The sequence below is a fragment of the Podarcis filfolensis genome, assembly GCF_964270895.1.
Source record: "Podarcis filfolensis genome assembly, chromosome: 8".
Taxonomy (NCBI): Eukaryota; Metazoa; Chordata; class Lepidosauria; order Squamata; family Lacertidae; genus Podarcis; species Podarcis filfolensis.
Window position 1 is genome coordinate 61,219,933 of NC_139611.1, and position 12,131 is coordinate 61,232,063.

The window sequence follows — 12,131 nt, forward strand, 5'->3', positions numbered from 1 at the left end:
TGGCACTCTGCTGAGCAAATGTAAACTTGAGGAGGCAGGAGCATGTCTTTTTTTACGTAAGCAAAAAAATTTCAGTTTGAAAGTGGAAGAGAAAAACAGTATGGGTTGGGAATACAGTCATTTGTCACCTTTTCCAGGAGCGTCGCTCCTACACCTTTAACAGCATCCTACACACATCAATTTATCAGGCTAAGTTTATTGCAGCACGGAGCTAATTGGGGGAAGCTTCATCTGCTGAATGTAAGCTGCTTTTAGAAGCACAGGAACAGGGCCAGTTAAAAACAGTGGCAACATAAAGAGCAGGGGAGCGAAAAGAAGAGAGGAGAGACAAAGGACATTTTAACTGCCCTTAATAGCAGCTTGACATGGAAATTTGTCAGGTGAAGCTTTTCCTGGCATGCAGATCAAGTTTTTTGGGGGGGAGGGGCTTTATTAAATTTATATTAGGTTCCTGTTAAAGGCACAACAGAGAGAATTTATAAAGTGGCAATTATACATGTGATTTAGAAAAATCAAAAGTACTTCCCAGTGTTTGGCCTCACTACCCTGTAAGGTTTATTTCTTGTTGTTCATATTTGTTTAAGAACTGAAGAAATGTTATTCGCAGAGGTGTGACTTGAATCTGAGTTACTGCTGTTACAGCCAAACTACAGTTTTAAAAACTCTTTGAAAAACTATCATGGCTTATCCCAAAGAACTCTGGGCATCTGTATTTATTTGATATGATATAATTTATATTGTTCTGCTCCATTTGGAATGTGTGTGTGTGTGTGTGTTTGTTTTTTTTAAAAAATAGCTGTAATGGTTTTATTTGAGCCATTGTGATGTAGTGGTTAAGAGTTCTGGATCTGGGACCTGGGGGTCCAGGGTTCAAATCCCTGCTCAGCCACAAAACTTAGTGGGTGATCTTGGGCCAGTCACAGTCTGCCAACATACCTTACTTCACAGGGTTGTTGTGAGGATAAAATGAAGAGGAGAACCATTCATGTTATATTGAGCTCTTTGGAGGAATGGTATTGGATATAAATGGAATAAATACATTTGCTTTATATTATATTATTCTAACCTGCTGTAGTACCTTATGGTAAATGCCCGGTAAGGAATCAAAGACCTCTGAAGGGCCACAGGTTCCTTGCCCCAGCCTAGAAAACCCAGGCGCCACTGAGGAGAGAAGGACAGGTTTGGTCGAGCTTGTCACACTTTACAGAAGGGCAGGCAGGCAACTTCAAAAAAACCCCTTTCTCCATCAAGGTTTGCCTCCTTTTTGGGGTGGGGGCATGATTTTTAGGTTTATTGGTCACTTGGGTGACAAAATTAAAGAACGTCATTTGGTCAGCTAAAGGAAGCAGCCCGTGTTGGAATAAACATCATACAGCTTTGAAGGAGAAGGTGTGTGCATGTGTGCATTTGGAGCGTGGGGAGAAAAGAGAGCTTATTTCCTCAGCTTTAAAAAAGAAAAAAAAAGGGGGGGAGAAGCTTATTATGACGATAACTTTATTTTTTTTGTTGTGGCTTAAATAACACACTCCCGCCTCCTGCGTCTGTGTAAAGGAAAAACAATTCAGAAGCTGGAAGCCACTCAAGAGAAAAGGAGGGGGAGAGAGAGAGAGAGAGATACTTAAAAAAAAAAAAAATTCAACCAGCCAACCCAGCCCTCCTGAGCTGAATTCGCCAGTCCAAAAAAAGAAAAAAAGAAGGAGCTTGTGAAAAGCTGCTAGCTCCCTCCGCGCGCTCATTCGCAGCCCTGGCTGGCTGGCTGTGCCCGGTCCTCCTCGCTCATTCTTCTTCACCTCCTTCCTCCCTCCCTTTGCTCTAAGGTGCCTCTTGAAGCCCTCAGGAGCGGGGCAGCAGCTGCAGTTCCCATGGAGTAGCAGACTCTGCCCTCGAGAGCGACTTCGCAAGTGCCTGCCGGCCTCTCCTGCCCCCCACTTGCCAGTCTGAGAGAGCCTCCCCCCACATCTTCTCTCCACTCCCCCCACCCCAAGGTAAGGTGCCTCCTCTTTTCTCTCTGTCACATATTGAATTTCGCGTGAGTTATCTGTATATATTTATTTCCTTCAGGGACCAGTGATTTTGCCTGGTTGCTCCACTCTGCTTTATGCACAGGCAACTTTATATTTTCTCCATCTCTCCTCTCCCCCCTCTAAAATATGGTCTAATTTTAATACATAAATAAATCCAGAAGGTATTTTAAAACTCTTTATCTCACACTCATTTCCCCTTCTTTCCCACTAAAATTCGTTGTGTTTGTTGCTGACTTTTTCCTCTCTTTTTTCCCCTTTTTGCTGTTCCGCTGAGCCAGCTTTAAATATCTGGGGCATATTTATCTATTTTAACTAAGGGTGTGGGGTGTTCGTATGGTGTGTGTGTAGAAGCTGAATGTCCAAGGGGAGTCTCAAAATTCAATATGAATGTTGAGTTCTGATAGAGAGAAGTTGGCCGGTTGATAATTTTACCTGCATCCCAACAATTTTTGTTCTTGTGTTTTGCTGTTGATTTAAAAATTAAGAAGAGAAAATTGGAGCTGGTTACACTTTTTATAGTCTGATAGGCAAATCAAGTCAGGAAGTGCTTTGCTTAATTGAACTCTTCCAGTCCTAGGCAATGTCGATAATTTAATGCTAATAATGAATAATAAGCAGATTAGAGGGAGTTTGTTCATGACAAGCAGCTTTGCTGTAAGCAAATGTTTAATAAATCATAAGGCCAGCAAATTCCAGAGATTTTTTTTTTAGTACTTGTTTAAAAGCAACAACAACCCATAACACTGGATCTGTCAACTAGTGGCTCTGACCAAAAAGGGCCACAATCCAGTGAGACAGTCTCCCCTGTAAGCACCATGTATGCAAATGAATAAATTTCCCTGGGGCTTATGCAGGAGAACTTCCCACTGAAGGATTATACCCTGAAGTCTGCATTGCTGGCTGAAGTTTCTAGCATTTGGATGCTAACACAACAAACAAAGCTGGAATCCCAGTTTCTTCTGCCAGCCTTCCTACACGACAAGTGTAACTTGTTTGAATCGGGTTGTATGGTGTCAATTATATGGGGCTGTATGGAGTAAGGGTGTGTGAACTCTTCAGAGCTATGTGGGCTATTGGTTTTATAAAGGCATTCAAGAGGGGATGGTCTTTGGTCTTTTTGGCTTCTTCTACTCTGGATTTTTATCTAGTGAGTCTGTGAGGAGCTGGGTAGAGTAAACTTACATGGGACAAGAGAAAGCTCCTTTTAATGTAACCGGGAAGGTTAGATTAATGTATTTTTGTTGAGTATATGGAAAATGGGTTGTAGATTTATGGACATGTCAGTGTGCTATGGAGCTGTGGTTTTTGTGGAATAAGGATTGTTCCTTAAAAATATGACATAATTTGCCAATCTGGGTTCCTGCCCTGTGTGGTGGTGTTGTACAATGAATGTTGAAAGGCTCAGGAGTCATCTGCAGTGGCACACTTGGTTCATCTTGATTTGGTGGTGAATTTAACATCTTACCTTTTCCATTTGCATATGATTTGCTGCTTGGAATAGATGCAATTTCATAGCATTACTTAAATTTCTAAAATAGTTAAATGCCAGGGGATCAAGTCAACCTGAATATTGTTGCTTGTAGTTACTCCCTAATGAGAGAATTCAATTCTTTCTTTGCACATAAATTATTTTCCTTTATAAATACATCATGTATTTGAGACTTGGCACTGATTCAAATTCAGCTGTATTTAATACAATCCTGGTTTGAAGAAAGGGGTTTGGATTGTTCCCTTTCAATCTACAGCAGAACAAAATGTGCAGAGTCAGGAAGCTGGCAATTCATTCATAGATGGGGGAATATCATCCACAGACAGAGCCAATCTTGCTACTAGGCCTTTTGTTGCCCAAATTCACATCACATACTTTTTTGTCTATTTCTCTGTACAAGGAAAGTGTGAAATAGTGCAATTTGAGGAGAGATGAATTCTTTCCCATTCCTCAAAATGCAGATTCCTGTTGTTAGCTTCTCAGGCACTTCACTGGGATTGGCTACTCTCCTCTTCCCTCTCCATATTGTGGGCTGCTTCTTCCAGGGAAGTTTGCCAGAGCTGAACTGTCTTTGGGTATCTTCACATTAGTGCTTACTCTGCATCCAGTGTGCTTCCACTACTAACTGTTGAAGCTGCGCATTCGCCACAATCCATATTCATCCTGTAGTTTCTTGACAAATACTGCTTTTTGGTGTGTGTTTTATTGAAACAAGCTTCAATCTGATTAGGAAACTGAATGTGGAGTAAGCAGTAACGTGAACGTACCATGACAGTCGTTGTGCAGGGGCAGATGAGCAACGCAGATGACAGCTTAAAGAATAAGGAGTTATGGGGTGGGGGTGGGTTACAGGGGCGTGGAAACTAAAAAGGTTGTGTGCGTTGGGTGAAGACATCTCTGCCCCCTCTCTGATGTGAACAGCTCCATGCAAATATGGCTTGAATCGCAAACAGAGGGGATGACCTCACTGCATTTCAACCACTAGTATGAACATACCCTTTATTCTGAGAAAGTCAAAGGCAGTTAATTGACATAAGAAGAGCCTCTCTGGGTCAGACTAAAGCCCCGTCTAACACAGCATCTTGTTTCCCACAGTGGCTAACCTGCTGAATTTGTCTAATCCCCGTTTAAAGCCATCCTTGTTAGTGGCAAAATCTTGTGGCACTGAATTCCACAGATAAACTATGCACTCTGTGAAAAAGCACTAGCTCCATCAGCAAGACAACTTTTAAAAGCTGAGAGGTATGTCCCTGCTGGCTGATGAACTGGGCTGAAGTAGACATTTCCACTGAGTGTTTTTTAAAATTCATTTTTTTGTTCTGTTTACGCTATAAATACAGTTCTGGAGTGTAATTTCCTGAGCTTTCTACCAGAGGAAGTTATCAGAACTTAGAGAGGGAGAAATAGGAAGAGTGTATGTGTGTGTGTGTAAGATAAATAAATGAACTATAGTCAGAAATCCAGTCCTCCTGTCATGGGGTGATTCATGTATCACAATGCGGGGCTGGGAGTAACGAGAGCTGCAAGAGGCTTGGGAGGCTGTGCTTGTATTGTGTAGACCAGATCCTGACACCTGGCTCCTTTTTCTTGCCTTTTGAAAGCATGAAACCATGGAACTCCACCTCCCTGCGAAATTTGGCAGCATTGGCAAAGAATGCAAGCATGTAAAACACTTCTAATTCAGGAATATTTACTGAATTCTAAATCACTGTCCTGAAGCAATACCCATTTCTTATGTTTTTACAGAATTCCCAGGTAGGAACATTACTGGTTAGGCAGTTTTAGAAATATGGGCCTGAAAGTGGAACACCATGTGTGTCTTCTCAGAAGTAAGTCACATTGGGTGGTATTCAACTAAGCTTTATTCAGAGTAGACCCATTAAAGTCAATGACTTTAAAGTCATGTTTATTAATCGTAGTGGGTCTAATCTGGAGTAAAACTTAGTTGAATATCATCCATTGGGTTCAGTAGAACTTATTGACAAGAAAGTGCCTATAGAACTGTCAGACTTTAAAGCATTTAGTAAGGTGGCATTTTTGTTGCCGTATCATTTGTCATCAAGATTTCAGCATGCCACAAAACAATTTCAGTATTTACATTTTGGATTTTTGTAAAAAGAAGAAGAAAGTGGTCAGTTTGTGATGAATTTTATTTCATTTCTAGTTACCGTAAGTGACATGCTTGACTTCTAATGGCAGGGGTATTGTACATGTCTGTATGTGCACAGAGGTGTCCTGCTTCTTATTGTGACATATTGCTGGACTTTTTCCAGACACTGGGAAAAAGGAGTTACAGAGATGTATTCTGGCTACAAGCTGAGGAGGTTAGAAGGGAATATGATGGCTCTCCTGCCCAGGTTGCTAGATGTGTCAGAGGAATATAAGAAGCTGCTTTATACTATTCAGAATGTTGATCCATGTAGCTCAGTCTTATCTATACCTGATTGGCATCAGCTCTCCACATTTTGAGACAGGAGTCTTTTTCCAGACCTATCTGGAGATACCAGAGATTGAACCTGGAACCTTTTGGATGCAACATACGTTCTCTTCCAATGAGGAACAGTTCCTCCTCATCTCTCAAGGGGCCTTGTGTAGACTTACTGACCTCTCAAAGAATGTTCTCCAGAATTATAACTCTGTGTCTTTTCTTTTTTATTGTTGGATTTACCTTGCCTTTCCAGTTTGCGACTTGCAATCTCAACACTAGGAAAGTTTGGAATCTAGTAAATATTTCTCTGTTACGACCTTTTGCTACATTACATGGCAGATAGCCCCCTGTTTTTGGCACTCCTGAAGCATCAATAGCAAAACCATGTTGAGAACAGTGCCACATGGAATGTTACTGCAAGAAACTCCTGTCAGTTTGTGGGCTGGAATATTAACTGCCTTCTGTTTCTGTTTCTGGAGGGCAGCAAGAAAAAGAATACATTATCTTTACTTGAAAAGGCCCTACTTTACAAAAGTAAAACTGAAAGACTCAGCATCAACTTTTTTTTAATGATCGAAAAGATGTATCAAGTACATTTTGAGAAGGATATATATCTGCATACTAAAAATATAAAGTGATTTCATTTTTCTCATTTATATGGTGAATGTTATATTTCCTAGTGACAGATAGAGGCTGTCCACTTGATTCCAAGGCTCAACTAGAATTTGAACCCAGAACCATGCTTCTCCTTCGTCCCTGGTTAAACTGACCATGTTTACCTCCTAGAATCTGATGTAGTGAATTACCCATAGTTGCCTGTGCTCAGTTTCTATGATTCAGGAATAGAAAAGAATAGAATTGTGCTACATCAGCCTCTGTGATTGGCAAGCCCTATGAGACCTTTGGATTAGCCAGGCCTGATATAAATTCTAGGGTCCTGCTCTTCTCTTGCTTAAAAGGCAGAACAGAACCATCTTCCTCATGGGCATAGCCAGGATTTTTGTTGGGGGGGGCAGGACTTTGTTAGGGGGAGCAGGACTTTTGTTAGGGGAGGCAGAACCGATCTGATTGGTCAGTTAGTTAAGTATTTCTGTTGTTTTACTTGATCTAGGGGGCAGCTGCTCCCCTGGCTACGCCTATGATCTTCCTCCTGCACCCCATCCCTCAGCTCCAGCTCCTGACGTCTGGGGCTCTGGATGGGAAAAACTAGCATGTCACTCATGGACCCAGTCTTACTTTAGTAGTTTTTGCTTCTTGGTACCTTTTTCCTTCACCCAAAAATACTGTTTAGTTTGAAAGATGAACAAATAGATGGCCTGATGGCCTCTGTGGGGAAGGGGCCTCCAAACCTACTGCTTGGAGTCTTTTCCTTTTCCCAATATATTGGTCCTGCAGTTCACATCTGCTAGTTTAGACAAGAGGGAGCACGCAGAGTTCCTCTCAGGTCACTGGCCCTTTTCATAGCCTGGACTGGCAAGTGACCCAAGCATTGAAAAGCTGGACAGGCCAGTAGAAAAAGAAAGGGGGAAGAAAAAGAAGAAGCAAACTCTAGCAAACTGACAACTATTTGGCTGGCTTTTGATGGTTTTATTCTCATGGCTGATAAAGTGTATGGATCAATATAGGCGCCTACTTCTGAGCGCTTTGCTCGAGTAAATATTGACACCCCATTCCGAGACCCCTTTGCACATCAAAGAGAGGTGTAGAACTCTGGAGTGCCAATCATATATGATTTTTGTTATGGGTAAGATACTACTGAGTGTGTGTGTGAGAGAGAGAGAGAGAGCGTGCGCGAATATGGAATGGAAATAAGGCACTTGGTCCTCAGTAAAGAGTACCTAGCACTGTTTGTTTTTGATCATGTAAACAGAGCTCTGGTAAAACTAAAACAGTGACATGCCTTCTCTGGCTGGGCCAAGCAGGTCAAAGGAGCAACTTCACAAGACAGTGTGAAAAGACTGTGCAAAATATATGGGCTTTCTTCCTTCCTTTTTACACTTCCTTCCCAAGGAAGGAAGAAAGATTAGCATTGTCACCATGACAGTAGCCATAAAATCTGAATTGGGAGATGCCAGGGACAAGTTCATGCTCCCCCTAACAGTTTGGTCAGCAGCTTCTTTAGAACATGCATGAAGCTGCATTACTCAATCTTTCTAGCCACCTGGCCATGACTGGATTTTGTTAGGGGGCCTTACCATCGCCTGCTACTTGATCCTTTGAGCTGAAGACTTCAGGGCTTGAACTATGGAATGTTCTGCGTGCTGAATATGTACTTTAAAACTGCTATGCCCTTCTCTTCCCAGAAGAGCATGACACTCTTTTTCCCTGTTGCATGGGCTTTTTTGGGATGGTTTGAAGGGCCATTTTCGAGGAGAGGGCAAGGCTTAGCAGGCCATGGCTCCTTTCCTCAAACAGTGTGATGCCCTATTGCAGGGGTGGGGAACTGAGAGCTGAATTTGGCCATTCAGGTCTCTCTGTGTTCCCCTTGGAACTCTCCTCAGGCTGCACATTGCACTGGCCCTCTGCACTATTCCATTAGTGCTGTTGCCTGCTTAGAGGGTGTTCTTGAACTCTGATAATAATACCTCTTGCTTGTCTGGATGGAGAGATGTGTGTCTAAAAACCACTGACTTTTATGTGTCTGGGATGCAGCCTACTGTACAGGTAATCCATTGCTCTGCTGCTTTAACCCAGATGCTGCTGTTCCACACCTCTTTGTGTTTGTGTTTGGCACTTGGAGAAGGTTAAACAGCACCTCTCAAAGGTCTGGATTTAATTCATCGTCCACTGCTTGCTGACCCTTATGCTAGCAACTGTCTGAGATTTCAGTGGTCTCAGCTTTTGAGAAGCTTGGAGTATAGGGCTTTACTTTTACCACCCCCTCCATTTTTTTTTGCATTCCGTTTCTGAGAAAAATATTTTCCCGGGAAGCCTGTTGGAACTCTGTTGCTTTTCTTTTCAAAAAGCACCATCAAACTTGCATTCCGAGAGCTGTGAGGAGTTTTGTCAAGTTTTTCGGAAAAGAAGCATGATGCTTGAAGTATGGAATTTGTCACATTTTAAAGCAGACGGAAGGAGAAGCCCCGTTCCGTGTCGCACAGGTCCTGGCTGAGCAGAATGTCCTGGTCTGTTTTTTCTTTCAGTGAAAAAAAAGAGAGCTACTGTTATTCTTCTCTCTCTCTCAATCCCTGCGCTCCCTGCCACCATCTCTTTAAAACAAAACTTGAATATTTTGGATTATTAGTTTCCAGCCCTGTTGTGAACTGGACTACACATGGCCAGATTTCAGTAGGAAGAACTCAGTTTATCTGTACTTGAATGTCTTGCAGTTCTTTGCAGTGATTCATATATTCCATTCATGTGAAATTCAGTGTGAATGGATGCTGATGTGGTAGGCTCTGCATGTGTATGAGTTTAGAGTAATAAAGTTCTAAATGTGCTGAAAGTTTATTCACAGTGGTGAACTCTAGGTGTTTTCTAGCCTCTATGCTTTGGCATTGCTTCAGCATAGCAAGCCTGGTCGTGAGGTCCCTCTCCTTTCACACACTAACTGCATACACACTCTCTTTTGACAAATTTCCAAATTGTGAGGAGAGAACTTCAGCAGCTGTTGGCTTCTGATCTCTTAGCATAGTCTTTTATCAGCATTTTGGCCTCCCCTCCTGAGGAATGCATGGCATTATGCTTAGGTGACCCTCATAGGTTCCAGACTATGCCCTTTGTGCAGTCCACATCTGGTGTCTTAGAGCCAGCCTTTAAAAGACCAAAATTTCTGGTGTACCTTTATCTTCTTCCCTTTACTTCACCTTCTCAAGCCTGGTTCGCATGTCGCGCTAAGGCAAATCATGGCTTGGTGTCAGGACCACGCAGAGCTTGTCTGAGGCCTGTTGTGGGAGTCTTGTTAGAATAAAGCTATGAACTCAAACAAAAATGCAGCTGGTCCCTGGCGGGCTGGCTTAGCCCTCCGAGGCCCAGGGCAAGTGTACCTGGCTGCTCCCCACCCTGCGTAGCCTCAGTGTTAGAAACTGAGATATGAAAGCTAGGAGCTAAATGGCACCTTAAACCTAGGTCATGGGTGCAGCAATGAAATGTCCAGGCACGCTTTTTTATAACAAGAATACAAAGGCATCTAAAATGTTATGTTCATTTTTCACGTGTTCTGGTCCTTCCCCTGCCCACCTCCCTAATATTCTTAAGAGGGTCTCTTCTCCAGTCTTCAGAGAGTAGCTGGAAGCGGGGAAGCAGAAAAAGTCCTCCTTTCCTTCCACTTCAGTTTTAATCTGAAATCTTAGGCGCAGTACTGCGCCCAGAGCTCAGAAACTGCTTGCGCTAATGAAATTCCCTGTCACAAAATGCACCTACTTTGCCTCTGTGTTCACCCAAAAGGGAATCGGTGCCCAACCTGGTGGTAACAATAAACAATGCAAGGAGGGAGCTGCAGCCCAGGATAGGAAAAGGGGTGGTAAGGGAACGCTTAGCTACTTTAAATGAATTCAGATCTCCAGGGCCTGATGAACTGCTCTCAAGGATACTAAAGGAGCTTGCAGATGTAATCTAAGAACCTTTATGTATAATCTTTGAGAATTCTTAGGAATTTCTGCAGGTGACAAGACTTCTCTCACTTTCCATGTATTCTGCTATTGTTAGATATCTTACCCACCTTTCACCAAGAGATCTCAGAGCAATTTTCTGCATTTCCTTAGTGATCTGCATGCATGGATGCACTTGAATATGCATTTGTATGTGTCCAATTGTAAGTCCTTCCCCACCCCATAAAAGGTAATTGTAAGTCCTTCCCCACCCCATAAAAGGTAAAGGACCCTTGACAGTTAAGTCCAGACATGAATGACTCTGGAGTTGCGGCGCTCATCTCGCTTTACTGGCCGAGGGAGCCAATGTTTGTCTGCAGACAGTTTTTCTGGATCACGTGGCCAGCATGACTAAGCCGCTTCTGGAGAAACCAGAGCAGTGCCCAGAAACACCGTTTACCTTCCCACCAGAGTGGTACCTATTTATCTACTTGCACTTTGGCGTGCTTTCCCCACCCCATATCCAAGCCTAATTCAAGAGTGTGAAGAGGCAACAAGAGGAACTCTCATAGTCCCAGCAGTTCCCTTTCATGTATATCTGAGTTTGTGTAATGCTGGCTTCTTATCACGAGATGAACTTCATGCCTTACATTCTAAGTCTTCAGTGCAAAACTATCCCTGTGTTCGACCCTTTCTAGTAATCCCTGTTTTCTTGGGTCATATGCGTGCTGCATTTTACATTTCTTGCCAATGCTGCAGTACTTTATACCCCCAATATTATTAATATAGTGCTATCTATGTACATGGCATTAAGTATGAGGACAGGCCCTGCCCTGAGGGATTTACAGTTTATAAATTTACAAAGGCAGATGATACAGGACAGGGGGAAGGAAACTGAGACGGGGTAAAAATGGGAAGAATATGCAGATCTTTCAATTACATGTATTAAGGCTTGGCTACGGTTTGGAATGAGGACTAGGAGGTTGTGCCAAAGGGAGAGAGATAAATGTCCCTCTTTGAAACTTTTAACAATTGGGATGTCTTTGACTATGTGTGTGTCCAATTTCAACTTTCAGAATGATGTGGAAGTACTTTGATACCCACATGAAATTCAAGCAACTTTATGTTTATTGTTGCACAAACTGTCACAGGATCAAGCACAACAAACATATTTTCAACAAAATGTTACTGCAGATTAATTCTCTTCAAGGTTTGACTTGACCTGTGATGGGAAATAGTATGGCTAAGTTTTGCTGGGAAGTCTGTCAGTATAGATCTATGTAACTTTAGACGAGGTTTGCCAAGGGAGAAAAACAGAAGAGCCCACTCTGCTCCTGTGCCTGTTACAGAGCGTTGAGATACAGAAATCAGCCAATGTAAGGGAGCTTTTCATGGCATTGAGATCATCTGCTCTTTGCTCCAGATCAAACAGCTGCTAAAGGGGCATTTATAGGAACTGGCTAAATAAATTACAGCTCTGGTTTTGACTGAAAGATGAGAGTGAGGTATTCGTAGTTCTTCTTGCTGCAGGGTTTTAAATCCTTGTTTGCAAAATTCCAATTTTAAAAGGCGATAGTTCTCTCTCTCTCTCTCTCTCTCTCTCTCTCTCTCTCTTCTCTCTCACACCCACACACCCACATCCACACCCACACCCCACTTTA

General features: G+C 42.6%; 1 protein-coding gene across 2 annotated transcripts in view; it reads left to right on the top strand.

Moving 5' to 3' along the window:
- Positions 1-1,205: 1,205 nt before the first annotated feature.
- The window catches only part of COL8A2 (collagen type VIII alpha 2 chain), a 142,453-nt gene continuing 131,527 nt past the window's right edge, over positions 1,206-12,131 (top strand). For both annotated transcript variants that reach the window (XM_083625531.1, XM_083625530.1), the window contains exon 1: positions 1,206-1,985. The gene's annotated coding sequence lies outside the window, so the exon portion shown is untranslated. The remainder of the gene's footprint in view (positions 1,986-12,131) is intronic.